This window comes from Dermochelys coriacea, chromosome 1, assembly GCF_009764565.3.
Source record: "Dermochelys coriacea isolate rDerCor1 chromosome 1, rDerCor1.pri.v4, whole genome shotgun sequence".
NCBI classification, from domain to species: Eukaryota; Metazoa; Chordata; order Testudines; family Dermochelyidae; genus Dermochelys; species Dermochelys coriacea.
Genome location: NC_050068.2, coordinates 196,132,889 through 196,153,371, shown reverse-complemented (window position 1 = coordinate 196,153,371; position 20,483 = coordinate 196,132,889). Strand labels below are relative to the sequence as shown.

The following is a 20,483-nucleotide window of genomic DNA, read 5'->3' as shown; positions in this document are numbered from 1 at the left end:
GGGGGGGAGGTGTTTTAAAACACCAAAGTGTTGAGTGTAGCTACTCCCCAGCGGGCCTTGGACCAGATTCCTGTGTAGAGGGCAGGCCCGGGCTCCCCTACTCCCTCCAAGAGGACAATATAACAATGAGACACTTCACTTAGGAGGAGAGGCCAGCTGGAAAAGTCTTTGACTGTTCACAGTCCACAAAATCCCTCTGTGAAAGAGGAAGACTGGAAAACCCTGGGGTGGAGGCAGTAAAGGACAGGACTGTTTCAAAGGCGAGATGACCTGCCAACTCCTTTCTGACCATTAGTCAGCACTGTTGGTGGGCATGCCCCTTCAACAGACTTACAAAGACAAATGTCTCCAAGAACAGCTGCTCAGGTCTCGTCTCCTCCTATCAGTCTTTGGCTCAACTTCTTAAGAGGCATATAACTGTGGCTCTTCCCATTTTTTACTTTCTGCAGGTGATGATAATACTAATCTCAAATCTCTGATTTGTGCTGCATTTTCGGGGAGAGCAGATGGTTTTAGAATTATCAAATGGCTGACTGGCCCATGAGATGTCTAGTTAAGATAGATGTCTATGATCAGAGTTCTGTGTATTATCAAGGTTGTGTTGATGTGTGCTCACTACTAGAGCTGGTTGGAAATTTTCCATCAGAATGATTTTCTGTTGGAAAACACAGCAGAAAGTTTTGATTTCCCATCCCCTCCACCCCACCAAAAATCAGCTTTTCATGGGGAAAATCTAAATTAAATAGTTCAGTACAAATTGTGTTCTGGGCCAAGGTGCTCGAAGCACCACAGGCCTGGCAGGAGTACTCTGAGAAAAATGAGGCTTACACACAGCTGTGAGTTATTGGCTTTATTGAAGGTTAGTGACCCACACACAATGGGGACTCCAAGCATTGCAGTCATGGAGGCAGGGAACCCAGCACACCGGAGCTTTGCCTGGGACGGAGTGGCAGACAGTCAGCATTAATAAGCATTACACAAAAACAGCTCATGAATATAAAGTTAGGTGCTTCTTAAAGGGTGGCTTTCTACTATCTGGTGAAGGGCCATGCAAAGCAGCTGTGTCCTTCAAGAACTATCGCTATCCCACAATAATGAAGCAGCTATCTATGTCCCACAGTAACCTCTCGGCTTGAGAAAGCAGAAGTTCCCTAGCTAGGCTGTAACAAAGTCTTCCGCAGTCCCTTACAAATTGGAATATTTGCGGTTTCTTAACTGACCCCCAAACCTTTTTTTTTTTTTTTTTTTTTTTTAATAAGTTCAGGAAAACATGAAAATGCATCTTCCTACTGTGGTGCATTATTTTATGGAAATTGTAGTTATGGCTCCTATTCTCTCCTGTGGGCCAGGTTCTGTGGAGGACTACATCTCCCATGAAGCAATGTAGTGATTTCACTTTGAGCTGTATGGTGCATCATGAGACACACATGCCTCTGGATGCATTATGGGAGATGTAGTCTGGCCAAGGAGCCTGGCTCATCAGTGAGAATGGGAGTATTGGGCTCCCTATCTCCAACTCCTATAAGTGACTATGCCACCCCATAAGAAAAATTCAGTTTAATATTGACCTGGCTTCAAACAAAGGGTTTCAGGTCACTTGAACAAATAAAAATGGAATATTTTGATTTTGGGAGTTTCAAAACATTTAGTTTTTGTTTGAAAATGTCCAGATAAAATATTTTTACACTTTTTAAAATAGAAATCTTTCAGCGTTTCTGTTCCATGGAAATAATTGACATGTCTACTTTTTGTCCCATTTTGGGATGAAAAGAAATGGTGGCATTTCTTGTGGGATGGAAATTCCAAATTTAGCAGAACTCTACTTGATATGAACAAAATATTTGTAAACTGTTTACAAATAATATGGAGAAAAGATTTGGGAAACATATACAGAAACTCAATTGAATAAATTGAGTATTACTTACAGAACTGTGGAAGGTGCAAAACTAAAATAGCTAAAGGGCGCCACATATCTGAAGTCTGTCAAAACATTAGAGGCTACAGTTATGTTCCATGGGGTCATGGTGTAAGTGTAAAACTGAATTGAACAAGTTTTGTAACGTGCTTGTATCATTGCTGGACAGCAATTCTGAAGAAAAACAGCAGATTATGTACCCAACTCCAGGTTATTCTAGCTTTGTGTGTACTGAACACCTTCTCACACATCACATAGTGAATATTTCTTGTAGCAATAAAAAAAAAGAATATGTATGGTGTGAACAACAGCAAAACATGCTACTAAAAGGAAACCACCCCATCAAATGACAGGATCTACTCTTTTGGAGACCCAGATTCAGCACAGCATTTAACCATGTGCTCTACTTTAAGCATGTGTTTCAGTCTCATTGAAATCAATTGGACTTTAGTATGTTCCTAAAGTTAAGCACCAGTTTAAGTGCTGTCTTGAATAGGGATGTTTTTCCAGAATCAGGTTCTGAGACAGCAGGCTATGAAAGAGTGTTATACAGACTGCTGTAATATCTTTATTTGGTAAAAGCTTATTGACTATTATTGAGACTTAAGAACTGAAATGGCTTGTTAAAAACAATGATGGTTCAAACATTTCTATAAACTCATGAAATAACATTGTCTGTTACTCCAAAGATAGAGATAATGATACCTTCCTGAGAACTGCATTAAATGTAGTGCTTTTTGTTCATTTGTATATTTTGCTTTTTTCCTTTTTTAAAATGTGTTCATATATTCTTAAGGTTTTTATAATCAGAATACTGGTCTCTTAAACAAATACTACATTTTTAACATATCTAAATTATATATTTTTTTTTGGCCTACGAGGACAGTAAGATAAATGATGCTAGTAAAGTTATTGTTTTGACCAATGCACGTACTATGCCATTAGATTTACCTGCATGTGAACAATTTAGATGGGTTCCAGATAACTTAGATTTTTAATGTCAGAAGATCCATTATGATCATCTGCTCTGACCTGCTGTACGACACAAATCTCACCCAATAATTTCTGCATCAAGCCCACAGCTTCTGTTTGAGTTACAGCATTTTTTTTAAAAAAATCTTGTCTTGATTTAAAGACTTTAAGTGATAATAGTCCAACACATAAGTAAACATTCCGCTGGTTAATTGTCGTCTTTGTTAAAAATTTGCACATGATTTCTAATCTGAATTTGTCTAGATTCAAGTTCCAGCCATTGGAGTTTCTTATTCTTTTTTGGATAGATTAAAAAAGCTGCCTGTTAACTCTTCCCCATTTACGTACTTGTGATCAAGTTGCCTCTTAAATCTCTGCAATAAAGTAAATTGAGCTTCTTTAGTAACTCACTGTAAGGCACATTTCCCAGACCTGTTTCCAGGAAAATCATAGCTCTCCTCTCTCCCCTTTCCAATTTGTCAACATCCTTTTTGAAGTGTGAACACAAGAACTGCATTGAGCTGTAAGGTATTTGACTTGGTACCATGTGATATTTTTATTGAAAAACTAGAATGATATAAAGTTAATATGGTACTCATTAAATGGATTGAAGCTGGCTAACTGACAGGTCTCAATGAAAGTGTAAACAAGGAATCATCATAAAGCAGATGTGTTTCTAGTGAGGTCCCACAGATTGATTCTTGGCCCTAAGCTATTTGACAATTTGATCATGATCTAGAAGAAAACATAAAATAATCACTGATAAAGTTTGTAGATACCCAGATTGGGGAAGTAGTAAACATTTGAAGACAGGTTGCTGATACAGAGCAATCTGGACCTCTTGGTAAGGTGCGCGCAAGCAAACAATATGCATTTTGTGGCAAATTGCCCATACGATGATGATGGGTCCCATACTTCCTCTTCTCGTGTGTGTGTGTGTGTGTGGGGGGGGTTTTCAGGGCGCAGTTTCCTGCCCCTGAACTAGGTATTTACTGTCCCACTAGTAACCCAGAGAAGGGTAGTGGAGAGGGAGGGACCCTGGCCTGCCTTCTACCCCGGGTCCCAGCCCAGGGGCCCTAGGGATAGTGGTAAACCACTTGAACTAGTGCTTCCTTCCCCTTACTTCCCTCTCCTGCTCTTCAGCTTGTGGGGCTTCCTGCCCCCCCACAAGCTGGGTGTCTCTTTACCTAGGGTCTTGGTCTTCTAGCCAGCCACAGCACTCCTCTAAACTCTCCTCTACTTCAAACTCTCCTCTGCTCCAACTCCTTTCCCTGGCTGATTGAAGCAGGGGGTTTTTATCAGGTGACTAGCTTCAGGTGCTCTAATTGGCTTCAGGTGCTTTTAATTAGTCTGTAGAAACCTTTCTTCCCTCTACAGGGAATAAGACTTCTCCTCACCCTGGGACTTACATATTTCTCCTATATCACTCTCCTGCTGCCTTCTGGCCATGCTGTATCACAATTTTAATATGGTTAAATGTAAATCTATTTATATAGGAATAAAGAATGTAAACCATATTTACAAGATGGGGGACTGTATCCTGGGAAGCAGTAACTCTGAAAAAGACTTAAGGTTTGTGGTGGATAATCAGCTGAACATGAGCTCCCAGTGTATTGCTGTGGCCAAAGGGCTAATGCAATCCTTGGATGCATAGACAAAGCAATCTCGAGTAGGTGTAGATATTTTATCTTGTATTTGGCACTGGTGCAACCGCTGCCAGAACACAGTGTCTGGTTCTGGAGTCCACAATTCAAGAAATAAATTGGAGAAAATGATAAATTGGAGAAGATTCTGAAAAGATCCATGAGAGTAATTAAAGGATCAGCCTTTGTCCATGGTTTCATAAAAACAGAATGATGGGGGGATAATCCTGGTTTCAGAATTGATGGTAAAATGATATCTTAGAAATATTTGCAATTTCCATCTGTGTAAGTCAGTTATTTGACATAGGAAAAATGTTCAATAAGGAGGGGAGGTGGAACTTGATGCTAGCAATATCTGCAGCTAATTAATGTGACTAAAAATGATGGAATAGAATTAGGATGAGCTCTAAAAGCCTGGAATGCTGACTATTCTTGGGCTACTTCATTAACCCCAACAACAACAGGGCTTCATTAACTGAAGGTATAAAGCCCTGACCTTGCAATAAGCTTCTTGCAGGTAGAACCTTGTACTTATCTCCTTCTAGTGGGCCACACAGAGTTGAGCCTGCCACAGCCTAATAAAGCTGTATCTCTTAGGTCAGAGAGTAGAGGCTCATATATTAAGATCTAAAGGGTGCTGGAGGATTCTCTCCTCCTTGAAGTCTTTAAACCATGATTTGAGGACTTCAATAGCTCAGACATAGGTGAGAGGTTTATTGCAGGAGTGGGTGGGTAAGATTCTGTGTCCTGCATTGTGCAGGAGGTCAGACTAGATGATCATAATGGTTCCTTCTGACCTTAATATCTATGAATCTATGAATAGAAAGTCACTCAGGGTCACTGGTTTTACAAGTGAAAGAGACAAGTCTCTGTAGCAAATATCCTTTTCAGCAAAGAAATGAAAACCAAGCTAATGCTCTCATGGAGAGGAGCTTGAACTACATAATATGAGATGGAACCAAATACATAGGGCCATAAATTAATCACTCCTTAACTTGAGACTGAAGTGAAACCTGCAGAAGTTGTTATTTAGGATTTATTCAAAATCACAAGATGAAAACTTGTATTAATAAGTGCTTGAGCTGGGGAAAGAAAAAGCAGACCTCAGTCATAGGATACGACTCTGGCTGCACAAGTACCTGAAAGAAATAACCAGAAGGTTAAACATGAAATTGGAAATGGATTTACCTACAGAGCCTATGATCTTTATCCTTTGAGTCTTTGCTTCCATAACAAGTACTAATAAGGAAAAAGATGATTTTTGACTGAGGGTAATTCTAGCTGGGAAAAATTAGTTTTACAAACCTGGAAGTCTACTAGAAGAAAATGGAATGGCATTGTAAGTAGGCCTGAGTGGTCAACCTTGGAAAGAATTAAATTTCAATAAAATGGACCAAAGGAGCAATTTAAACAGTCTGGGCTCGTTTTCTAATGGCCAAACTACACTGTTTGAATAATTGTTGCAGGATTGTGGAAATCAATTGGTAAAATCTAAGGCTAGAGCCGAATGAACTAGCAAATGGTTTGAACTAGCAAATGGTTTGATCATTTTGTCCTCTTTTCTGTGTATGAATTATCCACAAACATGTTGACTTTCTCATTTGTCCATTACTCAGAATGGCTCAGCAAACATTTTATGTGAAGCTTCTTTTGGGTGTCTTGTATTTGAGACAGGATGGTCCTGTGGATAGGCCACTCATCAGGGCATCTAAGCTTTCTACCATTGATCTGCAGGTGATCTTGTGCAAGTCACCTCACCTCTCTGTGACTTTGTTTCCCCATTTGTAAATGGGAAAAATTATACTGCTATTTTAAAAATCGATTTTTAAGGCCAGAAGGACCATTAGATTATCTAGTCTGATCTGCTGCGTATCACAGCCATAACATTTCATCCAGTTACCCATATTGAGCCCAATAACTTCTTTGACTAAAGTACCCGAGAGCTTCATTAAAGGGTATTTTGAGAAAAAATAGTTAAGTGCTAGTTAGGAGATGATTATATTTGAACCTACAAGCTTGTCTGCAAACTATTCATTTTGACTGTTCACTAGTCTTAGATCAGTTAAGCCACAGGTGATGACCAAAAATTTTATAAGTAGGAGGTTAGAGAGTTCACAGCCATGTGAAGACTTCTTCTAGCCCAAATATTCCATGCATAGCTTTCCTGCAAACATCCTTGTAAACAAAAAGTCAAATGAATATTCATGGAAAGCAAATAACACTTGTGAATGGTGTCAAAGCAAATGTATGCTTTTAGTCAAATTAATGCTCATGAATACTTCTTGCAGTATTTTCCGGCTAAGAAAGGCACTGTATAAATGTAAGTTGCTGTGGCAGTAGTTCTATAAAATTGAAATAAGCCGCCTTATTCAGAAGTGCAAGAAAAGCATTTTTGTCAAGCAGTATTGAGGTAAAAAATGCTGTGATATGCCTCCTGCTGTTGGACTTTGGTTGGGGCTCTTACGCAGGGCATCAGAACAGACAAAACAGACTAACTGACACAACCTTGGCTTCCAATAAGCCCTGGCAGAAGCCTTGGCCACATAGCTGGGGTGGGATTTCTGACAAAGAATCAGAAAAATCCAAGATTAAAAAAAATTCTCTGTAGTCAAAAAAGTTGCTCCTTTCAGTAGATCAAAAGAAGAAATGCTACTTCCTCTCACTGATATTCATAGAATTATAGAATATCAGGGTTGAAAGGGACCTCAGGATGTCATCTAGTCTAACCCCTGCTCAAAGCAGGACCAGCATCTAAATCATCCCTGCCAGGGCTTTGTCAAGCCTGACCTTAAAAACTTCAAAGGAAGGAGATTCCACCACCTCCCTGGGTAACGCATTCCAGTGCTTCACCACCCTCCTAGTGAAAAAAAAGTTTTTCCTAATATCCAACCCCCACTGCAACTTGAGACCATTAATCCTCATTCGGTCATCTGCTATCACTAGATCCATCGTCTTTGGAACCTACTTTCAGGTAGTTGAAAGCAGCTATCAAATCCCCCCTCATTCTTCTCTTCCGCAGACTCAACAATCCCAGTTCCCTCAGCCTCTCCTCATAAGTCATGTGTTCCAGTCCCCTAATCATTTTGTGGCCCTCCGCCGGACACTTTCCAATTTTTTCACATCCTTCTTGTAGTGTGGGGTCCAAAACTGGACACAGTATTCCAGATGAGGCCTCACCAATGTCGAATAGAGGGGAACGATCACATCCCTCGATCTGCTGGCAATGCCCCTGCTTATATGTCCCAAAATGCCATTGGCCTTCTTGGCAACAAGGGCACAGTGTTGACTCATATATCCCGCTTCTCATTGACTGTAACCCCTAGATCCTTTTCTGCAGAACTGCTGCCTAGCCATTCGGTCCAAGGTCTGTAGCGGTGCATGGGATTCTTCCATCCTAAGTGCAGGACTCTGCACTTCTCCTTGTTGAACCTCATCAGATTTCTTTTGGCCCAGTTCTCTAATTTGTCTAGGTTCCTCTGTATCGTCTCCCTACCCTACAGCATATCTACCACTCCTCCCAGTTTAGTGTCATCTACAAACTTGCTGAGGGTGCAGTCCAGATCATTAATGAAGATATTGAACAAAACCGGCCCCAGGACCGACCCTTGGGGCACTCCGCTTGATACCAACTGCCAACTACACATGGAGCCATTGATCACTACCCTTTGAGCCCGACGATCTAGCCAGCTTTCTATCCACCTTATAGTCCATTCATCCAGCCCATACTACTTTAACTTGCTGGCAAGAATACGGTAGGAGACCGTATCAAAAGCTTTGCTAAAGTCAAGGAGTAACACATCCACTTCTTTCCCCTCATCCACAGTGCCAGTTATCTCGTCATAGAAGGCAATTGGGTTTGTCAGGCATGACTTGCCCCTGGTGAATCCATGCTGACTGTTCCTGATCACTTTCCTCTCCTCTAAGTGCTTCAGAATGGAAGTTAGAATGTTGGTGTCAGTGGCATGGATACAGCTCAGAGCCATGATAAGGCAGTGTTGCTGTATACAAGGAAGTGTACACATGAAACCAAACTTCAGGTAACTGCAAGTGGAATTCTATCTTAGGTACTTAAATGGCCCCAGCACTTGAGTCCTTAATGTATTCAGTCTCACAACATTCCTGTGAGAGAAGGTGGGACTATACCCATTTTACAGATGGGGAACTGAGGTCCAGAGATAGCAAGTGATTCCCTAAAGTTACATAGGAAGCCTGTGACAGCACAGATAACTGAACCAGGGATTCCTGATTCTCATGGAAAGGCCCTAACTACTGGTCCTTCTTCTTTAGTAGTTAAAGAATTATTAATCCCATAGCTCTTTTTTGAAAGAACAGGAAAGTCTATGTCCCAGCCATATATATCAATAATTAGATGCTTATTGTTTAAAGGATCTGCTTGTTTATTAGCGTATGTCACTTGAGACAGTAAAGGTACAGTGGTACATGGCATAATGAATGCATAATGGCTTTTTCTTATAATCACAACAGTGGGAATACCTTATGATGAAAGATGCTGTCTAAAACTAAAGTCTATTCTACACAGCATATAACTGTCTGTTTGGGGGCATGAGGTGTTATTGATAGGATAAAACTTCTTTTCCCCTGCAGAAATCAAGCCAAAATGGTGTCAGTGCTCAAAAGGTTTTAGCCTGGTGAAGGAGGCAAGGGAGGGTGATAGAGTGCCTTGTGCTGGAATCTCTCCATTTTATTCAATAGAAGGATGTGGATCATTGTTTAACCTTTTTTAAATTCCTCTTTTTCCTTCTCTTTACTCTTATAAGAGACAGAGTTGGAATGTTTCCACCTTCAATGGAATGGGATGGAGCTACCAGATTCCACAGTGTGACAGGCCTTCAGCTGGCAAGCCACATATAGTACTTCACAGAACACAATCGTGGGACTATTTTACAATGCTCTTGGGTTTCACTGATTATAGTTCTCGGACCTCCAGCTAAATTATGATCCTGATCAGAAATTAAATTGCTTTTACTTTTCTTATTCTGCATGTGCATTTGGCAGAATGACAACCCCATACTTTCATAGTTTCTCCTTCTACATGGTGACTTGAAAAGCATCTATACAATCAGAGGGAAATGTATTAGTGGTAGTGAGGTTGCCTAATGCAGTGTTTTGCTGCTGTTTTCTGACTTGATTGTATACAGTGAACTTTAAATATTTTACATAGTTTTTAGAACAATTTTTTTTTAATTTTAAATGAGCAATTTTTAACCTAGGGGGAACAATTTTGCTCAGCACAAGAATTCCACAGGTCTTTGGATGTTTCCCTCCCTTTACTTTTGAATGCAGATGGATAGCCTATAATAATCCCACAAAAGGTGAGGCAATACATTTTCTACTGTAGAAGGAAAGAAGGGATGTCACGTTTCCAAGCACCAGCAGGACTCTTCAGGAGTTCTCTTAGAAGATAAAAGCAAAAAACCCTAAAATCAAAACCACAGAATGGTGATCCAACTGCTGTTTTAACCCCTCAGTGTAATCAGTTTTGGAATTTTAATGCTTGCAGCTGAAAAATACAGAATCCTTATTTCAAGGAGTTAAAAGAATCAATATTATGTGATGGTGCTGTGTGTAAGAAAACGTTGTTAGCCTATTGATCGGGGGTAAGGCATTGGCAGTATAACCTTATAGGCGGAGGTGAGCAGGTATCTTACTTCTCAGGTATCTTTACCATATATTCCAAGATAAACATTATTAGGGCATGTTGTGCCTTGCTGCTTGGATAACTTAGGACAGTGAGCAATTGAATGGAAGGTCAGGTGTACTGTAGACTGCATTCAGATATCAACAGCATTACTGAAAACGGGCTTGAGGTCTCATGTAGTCATTCTGAACCCCAGCATCGTGGCAGCCTTCCCTTCCTTTTGTGTTTTTGCCTAGGAGTGGTGCTTTACATCTTTTTCTTTTTTCAGAGCCATGATGATACTTTCTCCCTTTACACACCTGCCCGTCTTGGACTAGGGAGGAAATAACCAGAATAGTGATCAAATTTGGATCTCCTCTAGGACAGTACAAAGCTTACCACAAGATAACTGAGCAAACACAGCCTGTTCATCTAGTCTCCTTTTATTCTAAGTCATCTGTGTTGTTTGTTTGGGGGTGGGAGGGCAACTTTTTTCTTCTTCTGGGTTTCCTATAGAGCATAAGCTTTCGTGAGCTACAGCTCACTTCATCGGATGCATTTGGTGGAAAAAACAGAGGAGAGATTTATATACACACACACACAGAGAACATGAAACAATGGGTTTATCATACACACTGTAAGGAGAGTGATCACTTAAGATAAGCCATCACCAACAGCAGGGGGGGGGGAAAGGAGGAAAACCTTTCATGGTGACAAGCAGGTAGGCTAATTCCAGCAGTTAACAAGAATATCAGAGGAACAGTGGGGGGTGGGGTGGGAGGGAGAAATACCATGGGGAAATAGTTTTACTTTGTGTAATGACTCATCCATTCCCAGTCTCTATTCAAGCCTAAGTTAATTGTATCCAGTTTGCAAATTAATTCCAATTCAGCAGTCTCTCCTTGGAGTCTGTTTTTGAAGCTTTTTTGTTGAAGGATAGCCACTCTTAGATCTGTGATCGAGTGACCAGAGAGATTGAAGTGTTCTCCAACTGGTTTTTGAATGTTATAATTCTAGACGTCTGATTTGTGTCCATTCATTCTTTTACGTAGAGACTGTCCAGTTTGGCCAATGTACATGGCAGAGGGGCACCTCTGTAGATCAGCTCTACTTCCTAATCCAGTTAAGATGGGGGTGGGGAAGGAGATGTCTGCATGGAGTAGGCATCTTGTTTGGGTTTGTATTGCTAGCTCCATAACTGCTGTTTTTTCTTAAAGCCCTTGCTCCAGGAGTCATGTGATTAGCTGGGATTCTCAGCTGTATTTTTTTTTTTTAAGTTTCCATCTCTGATTGTTGAGGAGAAAAGCTTTAAAACATGATCCCTGAAGAATCAAAAATCAGCTAATGGAGTATCCAACATGTATTGTTCTTAAACCAATCTCATGGTTTTATGGGGCCTGACTCATGATTTTTTAACACTTCAACTGTTCCATGGGAAGATCTGTGAGGAGAAAACAAAGTAACTTCACAGTGAGTTGAGGAAGGGAGTGATCAAGACCTTTGGACCCACAGAAATCTAAACTGTATTGAATTGTGTTTATGGTGTGTGCAGGTGCACAACCAGAATTTTCATAAGGATGGGGGCCAGATCTCTCCCTCTGCTGCTCTGCACCCAGACCCCACACTCCCTGCTCCCTCAGAGTCAGTCTCAAACACTCTCTGGCTGCTTCTGCACCCTATGCTCTCACCCCTCCCTGCATCCATTTCCACACACTCCCCTCCTGCTACCCCACACCCAGCTCTGAGCTCTCCCCACTGCATCCAGCCCTGTGCTCTTACCTAGAGAGGAGGTCAGGCTGCTGAGCACCACCTCCACCAGGATTTCCAGGCCATTCTGGGAACCCCAGACCACATACTTTATCTCCACTTTCCCAGAAAGCACCAAAAGCCTGGATCCAATCTTCCCACCCTTCTGGGAACTGGGTTTTGCTGATGCCCCCTGCTCTTCTTCTAACTGGGCTACCCAGAGCCTTGCACACTGGAAGGACTCCAAAGGGGGGGAGGGGGGAGTGTGAAGCAGTGTGCATGGGGTTGCAATGCCACTCAAATTTGGTCTGTCCACCCTTCTGTCACGCTCCGCTTTTAAGCTACCAGCTCCAGTCAGGCCAAGGCATCCTCCCGCTCTTGTACCCCTGACTATTGTGCTATGCCTTGCTAAACTAGTGTTACTTATTGTAAGAGAAATACATTCAAACCAGAAACTTGGGTGTATGTTATGGTTGTTTGCTGATCTTATGTTTCACATGGCAATTCCTATGAACTGTGAAGCTATGAGAATATGCTTAAGGGAGATTATTTAAAGGAATTATTTGGTATGAGTTGGATTATTTTATTTAAAATATATGTAATGGGAACTGACAACTTTGAAAGAAAAATTGAAATCATATTAAGGGAAATGGAGTTGAAAAAAAAATGTTAAGGCCTTGTGTGCTGTGCTGTGCATTATTCCAATAGCTGGAGGTCAGATGTAAAGGGAGTCAGAGTAGTTGGTATAAATACAATGATGGATTAGACTATAAATGTTTACAAATTAGGGCTGAGATTTCAAATGCACTTAAGGGGTTCTGATGCCTAACTCTCATTAACTCCTTAGACTTACTGGAACTCTGATCCTTATTCCTCCCTTGACGTCTCTGATTAAGACTGGGGTTGTTATAATACCAGAGTAGGAGAAAATAATTGTCCCCAAAGACTAGAGCTCCTATTGCTTCTATCCATAAGAACTGGCAGTATGTAAGAATCAGCAACTTAACCATCCCAAGAAGATACTGATATATTTCAGAGGCATTTGTTAGACAATCCATTGTCCCAGCCCTGATTTTGTGTGAGGATTTGTTGAGGGAATATATGGAACCTTGATTTGTGGGGGAAGGGTTGGACAGGGGCTAGATTGTTTTTTTTCTTCCCCAAATACACTGACCTCTGTAAAGAGAAACTCATAGAATGGGATGAATTTTGTAACTTTGTGAACTTGTTAATGTTCATCAACATTTGGCCAGATGATCACCCAGGTTGCTTGCTTGCTTGTTTGTTAATGTACATTCATTTATCGCTGACCTTAGGTTGCCCCTCCAGAGGTGAGACTGGCAACCAAGAAAGAACCACCTATTTTTGTAACCTTCCAGGGACTATAGAACAGGGTCAGAAAGAGTAGGGTGTAGAGTTATGCTGACAAAGAGATCTGCTTTGTATGAAGCAGAATGTTTGTAGTTCTCCTCCTACAGATTGAAGATGTGGGAGTAGATCTTTCAATACTGGGCGAGTGGAAGAACATGGGATGTGGGTTTCTTTGCAACCTTGGATAGCCTGATCTAAGACACTGAACTGGAAGTCAAGAGACTGGGGTTCTTGTCCTGGCTTTTCCATTGATTAGCTTTGTTACTGTGGGAAAGCCAAAGCACAGAATGGTGAAGTGATATTCTCTCCCACACTTTGTCTGTCTAGATCGGGGTGGGCAAACTTTTTGGCCCGAGGGCCACATCTGGTTATTGAAATTGTATGGTGGGCCGTGAATGCTCATGAAATTGGGGGTTGGGGTGCGGGAGGGGGTGAGGGCTCCAGCTGGGGGTGTAGTCTCTGGGGTGGGACCAGAAATTAGGAGTTCAGGGTGCAGGAGGGGGCTCCAGGCTGAGGCAGGGGCGTTGGGGAGGGTGGGGGCTCTGGCTGGGGGTGCGGGCTCTGGGGTGGTGCTGGGGATGAGTTGGGGGTGCAGAAGGGTGCTCTGCGCTGAGACCAAGGGGTTCAGAGAGTGGGAGGGGGATCCGGGCTGGGGGTTGGAGCACAGGAGGGGTTCACGGGTGCAGGCTCCAGGTGGCACTTACCTCAAGCAGTTCCAAGAAGCAGCGGCATGTCACCCCTCTGACTCCTATGTGGAGGCACAGCCAGGGGGCTCTGCATGCTGCCCCATCCACGGGCGCTGCCCCTGCAGCTCCCATTGGCCATGGTTCCTGGCCAATGGGAGCTGCGGGGGCAATGTACGGAGCCCCTTGGCTGCCCCTACGCTTAGGAGCTGGAGAGGGGACATGCCTCTGCTTCCAGGAGCCATGCGGAGCCATGACACATGTGGAGCTGGGCAAGCCCTGGACCCCACTCCCCAGTGGGAGCTCGAGGGTCAGATTAAAACGTTTGAAGGGCGGATGTGGCCGTAATTTGCCCACTCCTGGTCTAGATTGTGAGCTCTTTGGGAGAAGAAGACTATCTCTTGCTCTACTGCTGCCCTGAACTTGCTTGGATCTCTATGTGCTACTGTGATATAAATAATAATTGGAGATGGTTTTGTTTTTAAAAAACAGAATTGTCATAAATGGGTTTATTCCACTTTTTTTTGGTTGTAACATTTCCTGATAAGCCGCAACTTTTTTTGTATTTTTGATTTTTTTTTCATTTCACAGTTGTGGGGAAAATGTCAATCTTCTCTCAAATTTTACCTGCTCCTCCCCTCCTTTTTTTCAGCAGTATTAAAATGGTGATGGGGATATTAAAATGAGAAAGTATCAACTTTAAAAGGCATTTTCATTTCGGTTTTTTTAACTCTCCTCCTGACCTTATCCCCAGTAGAAATAAAAGGGGGGAAATAAAGTGAGAGTGGTGGGATCTTTTCCACAAAAACGGGGGGTGGGAAAACAAATCCAAAAATACAATCTCTTAATTTTTGAAGATTTTCATGGGGGGAAAAAGAACCCCCCAGTTTCTAAATGCTCTAACAGAAAATCAAATGCTCATAGTTATAAAAAGCAAAGAAGAGAAGACAATACAGAGACTTTTTTGAAAGTTTTCCCATACGTATTGTAGATCTTTAAATTGCCTTTCCCCTTGATCTTGTGGATGAGCCCCTCTGAAATCAGCAGTTGCTGTAAGTTATTGAATGGCAGCACTGCCATCAGAAGTCCTGGCAATACAGAAAGGAATTAGGACTTGCCATGAAAATGGGAGACTTGTTACAATAACAATACTTACAAAACACCTTTTATCCAAGGATCTGGAAGGGTATCACTAACAATGCAGGGGACTTTACACAACATGAAAAGACAAGGAGAAAATGAGTGCTATAGAAGAATAATAAGAGTAAAGGAGAATCATTAGTGTTGAAAGGGAATTAGAATGTCTCCTTGTTCATCCCTCTGCTTGGAGAGTAGGAGTGACTTTATTATACCTGAAACATCCCTGAGAGATGTTTCTAACCTTGATTGTCTCCCACTGATGATGATTTTATAACCTCCCTTGACAGTTGGTTCATTGGCCTAACTCTTGTTCTTACTGTATGAAACTTCCCACATTAACTGTTGGACCTAAATTTCCCCTGATGCAGCTTAAGTTCATTACTTCCTGTTCTGTCCTCATTAATTAATGGGAACAATTGATTCCTGTTCTCTTTATAACATCGCTATATACTTGAAGACAGCTAGAACACACACACACACACTCTCTCTCTCTCTCTCTCTCTCTCTCTCTCTCTCCTATATAGAAAGGAAAAAAAGGGAAATATTTCTCTGCCAGGTTGATTTAAACAAAATGGCAGCTGTTTGAAACTGCTCCAGGGTTTGCAATGTTGGAATAAGTCAGGGGGAAGGTGGATTAGTAGAAAGAGTGCACTGAAATAGTGAAAGGGTCATGATCAATCTTTCACAATTTTGGATAGGCCTGAGAACAATTTCTTGTCCCTCCTCTTCCTGTCCAATATAACAGGTTGCTGTCTACCATTATAAATTATAATACTATTATCATATCTACCATTGGACACAGGAGACCAGATCCTTAGTTAGTGTCAGTGGAACTACCCATCATGTAACCAGCTTGAGGATATGACCCTTGGATTTTTAAATAGTTTTGTTAGTGAGTGAGTGTGTGTGTGAGAGAGAAAGAGAGAGAGAGACATCAATTTCCTGCAATATCCTTGAGAAACCTTATTTTATTAAGTTTATGCATTATTATGGGCCAGGATGGTATGGGGCGGGGGGGGGGGGGGGAAAGAAATGGTGTGAAGTCTGAGAATTCAAAGGGCTCTATTGCAAATGTGCCAGACAAGAATTGACTTTTGGGACAATAAGTGCTAAATAGATTTTCTGGGAAATACCTAGGGTGAGGTTAATGTAAATTCTCCACCTCCAGTTATGCAAAAACCTGTCTTTTGAAGCTATACCCTTAGGGGTGGGTCACTGTTTGCTGATCCAAGAGATAAGATAAAAGGCCTAACCCATATAAAGGAAAAGCTGAACTGCCCAGCCTGAGTTCTGGTTCTATATCGGAGACAGTTATGAACTTATTTGAGCATAAGCTTTCGTGAGCTACAGCTCACTTCATCGGATGATCTGATGAAGTGAGCTGTAGCTCACGAAAGCTTATGCTCTAATAAATTTGTTAGTCTCTAAGGTGCCACAAATACTCCTTTTCTTTTTGTGAATACAGACTAACACGGCTGCTACTCTGAAACCTGTCGGTTATGAACTTGTAACCATGGGGAAAACCCAGATGTGGGTTTTGAAGGCCTGACATCTACCGGAGCCTGAGGTTGAAATTGGGGTGACTGCTGATGAGCTTTTTAGCATGTGTGTAGGTTTTTATTGGTTTTCAATATTGTCTCTTTAATGTTTTCACCTTAAAAAAAATGTACTTGCTTATAAAGAGCTGTGTGGTAACTCATAACTGTGGGTATAGCCTCTGGAGGGGAAGCACGTTTTAGGCAGCTTGGCCTCCTGGGAATATCCTAGTGAAAATCAGGGGACTGAGTAGCCTTAACATCCGGGAAAGGGAAGGGTTGGGAGAGTTACATCTCTCTGCCCAAGAGAGGTGATGGCTGAGGAGCCTTGAGTGGGTGCCCTTGAGGGACCACAAAGAGAGAATACAGGTGCAGCTGCTTTGAAGTGTGTGAAGGAGGCAGGAGGGGGAGAGAGTTCAAATATAATTGACTTATACAAAAAGTGTGTTTTTGTATCTTTAGGCACCTCACTCCCAGCCTTCTGATGAAATTGAGCACAGCTGCTTGTTCTATTCAGCCCTAGCAATCTGCTTATCACTTTTTATCAGTTTACGTTTTCAACGTTATCTCTTCAAGGAAAAGAGCTAGAAACTTTTTTTAAAAAAATGTGTGATTATCTTTTACACACACAGTTCCTGCAAGCCACACTTCACGAGTCCCAGAGGATGGCTCTGGATACATACAGTTTATTCTGCACTGTACCACATAGATGTCACCCTCACATATGTGGTGTCTGTATCTGTCTAATGTAAAATGTATTTTCATTGTGTTATTTCTCTGATAGATAATACCAGGAGTGTAGATGTATCTTATATATATCTTAAACTTTCCTGAAAGTGGAAAAGAGTAACATTTTGGATTACACGGATTATTTTGTCTGGAAACATAAGGTTATTTATAATGCCTTAATAATAAACAGAGTGAGTACGCCTGTTTTCTTGATACAGGGATTATTATGTTATTCCAGAATGAGCTGCCAATGACTTAGTGTTTTAACATCTCAAAGCTATCAGTAAGTGTTAGTAATCTTAGGAAATTGTTCATTTATAGCCTAGTAATGTGTTCCCCCCCTCATCTATCTAGCTAGTGACATCACTAAAGTACAGTCCCTGAACATGGTGGATGCTCCATGAATAATATTTCAATTTATTTTGGTGGTGAAGAGGAACCACTGATTATGGCTCTCTTCCCAAGCAGTTCAGATACCATAAAACCTTTCTGCATATTTCTCTTACGGCTGTGTTTTTCATCTCTACTTACTGAATTAAATGTATTTTAATGCCTTGTTGGTGGGGGAGCAAGGCTTTCATTGCAATAAGTAATACTATTTAGTAATTATGTTGGGCTTTTTCCCCATAGATTTCAGTGTTTAACAAACTGGGGAAGTATCGGTTATCAACACTTTGCAGATGGGGAAGCTGAGTGTCAGAAGTTGAGTGATTTGCAGAAGGTAATCAATGGCGCAGCTAGGAACAGAACCCAGATATCCTGGTACCGACTCTGATGTCCTCTTCAAGGTATCCTGCTTCCTCTGAGTCCTGGCAGCTAACCATATTGTGCACAAAGATAATTTCCAAAGATTTCATAAAACTACTAGCTCATATGGGAGCCTCTCCCAGCTGCAGTGAATGTGTAAACCAACACAAATGGAACCTTTGCTGTGCTTTGACTAGACGGTTGCCTCATGCTGTTCACAGATTGAATAGGAGTGCAGACACTGGGAGGGTAATCTACTGTAATTCCAATTAATATTTATGGCTCTTTCTATAAATCTGTGAGGTGCTGGAATGAGAGTTTGGCACATCACAGGAAGAAGAAAAGCTTTTTGAAATTCATGGGAAGACTGGAACGACAGGATTCTATTTATATAGCAAATACTTGGTTTTCATACGATTTTTGTAGACTTTTTTTTCCATTAAAGCAAAGTGCTTAAGAAAAATGAATCTTTTTCCTTTCTGTAAAATCCTCTCATGTCATTTGCTAACCTTCCACTGGGATAGTAAATAGGAGTGTTTTAACCTGTCCTTTTTTTATGACTGGGAATAAAATTGTCCTTAAAGTTTAAAAAAGCAGGCCTCTACTATTTGAATTAAAGGAGATTTCCTGTAGCAGGGACTGGTGGTATGTCCAGTATCCTCTCTGTAAGCCTGGCACTGGTAGTGCCGTAATTACATACACAGACACTACAATCAATGCTCACCTTCACAGTGTAGAACTATAAATTCATAACTTGAAAATGAGGGACTGGATACTAGGAAGTGTGAAAAGAAAAAGAGTACTTGTGGCACCTTAGAGACTAACAAATTTATTTGAGCATAAGCTTTTGTGACCTACAGCTCACTTCATCGGATACATACGACTGGGAAGTGTGGAAAACCTTTGATACTCATGATGCTCAGTGGAAGTTGAGCGCTCAGCAGATGTGCCATATCTCTCAGCATTTGGCCCATGTTTAAATAGTAGCAAGATTGTATTAGTAAACAGTACTGTTTCATGCCAATAAAAACAGGTAATGACACCTGCAAATGGGCACTGGAGAGCACAGCTTCCCCCCCCCATCTGCAGATGCAAATCCATGCACGTATTTGGCAGACACTACTTATGTTTTCTCATAGATATAGCTAAGAGATGCTTTAGACACTTCTTTTGGAGTAGTAACATTCAGCTTTTTCCATACTGGGACTCTCTCCCCCATTTAGCAATATGGAATGGGCAGGGTGGCAGTGATTCATTGTCAGCTATTTGCAATCTTCCTCCAGATCCTGTGTTGACTGTTTTGGGGCAGGATGGGCCTGAACTTGTATGGTGCTGCTCAGTGGGAGCTGAGTGCTGAGCATCACCCAGCATTGGGTCCTGTCTGACCTACCTAACTACAGCACAGAGATGGTCACAGCTTCAGCTGTGTAAAACTTCTCCAGGGTTCAGGTTTAGATACTTGGATCAAGTATGCAGAAAAGTTTAGAGCTTTGGGTACCCTTGTTTGAACCCAGGCAGAATTCTGAGCAAGATGGGTATGTATAAAATGAAAAACAGAGCATTGTTTTATGTGAGTTCTACCTAAGTCCAGTCCAAATCATACAATTTTTCATTTAACTTTATTTCTTAGATCTGGGCTTTTTGAAGTCAGAGGTCCAAAACAAAATTTAGAGGATTCAATTTTCACTCTATTGTGTAGAAATCCATTGAACGGAAGAATTCAGCTGTAGCTGGGTGACCTTGGTTCAGTCACTTCTGTGTCTTTTTTTTCTCATAATTAAAGAAGATATTAATAACAAACCTTCACTGGGTTATTAATACCTAAACAATTCAGTTGCGTGTTGATGCTCCTACAATGTTTCTAAATCATTTTTGAGATTCTCAGATTGGTGCAGTCTAAGTGAAAAGTTCTATTTTTTTATCCTTTTTGCTGAGGGGAAAAAAGAGAGACTATTAATGTGACTTTGCAAAGTGCTCAGATATCACAGTGGTGAGCACTATATGAATACCTACACCAGGAGTTCTCAAACTGGAACTCACAAGTGCTCTTCCTTTCCCATCTTGTTATATGGCAGGACAATCTCCACTATATCCTGACTAGATGGGAAAGGAGCCTCAACATGGAAAATGGGGCCATGATAAGCAAAATATTGAGAACCACTGACTTGGAGAGACTTCTAAACAATGATAATCTCTCAGGCTTCAATTCATGTCACAGACCTCATGAAAGCATAGAAGTCTGCCATAGCTAATGTGATAGATGTTCCTTTGACTTGCTGCAAGTGTGTGTGTGTGTGTGGTATTTCAATAATGACTAAGGGGTGGGGATTTAGGATATTGTATGTAACAGCAAGGAATTATTTA

The 20,483-nt window shown here is 41.3% G+C and overlaps 1 long non-coding RNA gene across 1 annotated transcript in view; it reads left to right on the top strand.

The window, feature by feature from the left end:
* The window catches only part of LOC122459349, a 59,736-nt gene extending 41,136 nt beyond the window's left edge, over positions 1–18,600 (top strand). The window contains exon 3 of the long non-coding RNA XR_006279967.1: positions 18,003–18,600. This is a non-coding gene — a long non-coding RNA (uncharacterized LOC122459349). The remainder of the gene's footprint in view (positions 1–18,002) is intronic.
* Positions 18,601–20,483: the final 1,883 nt, after the last annotated feature.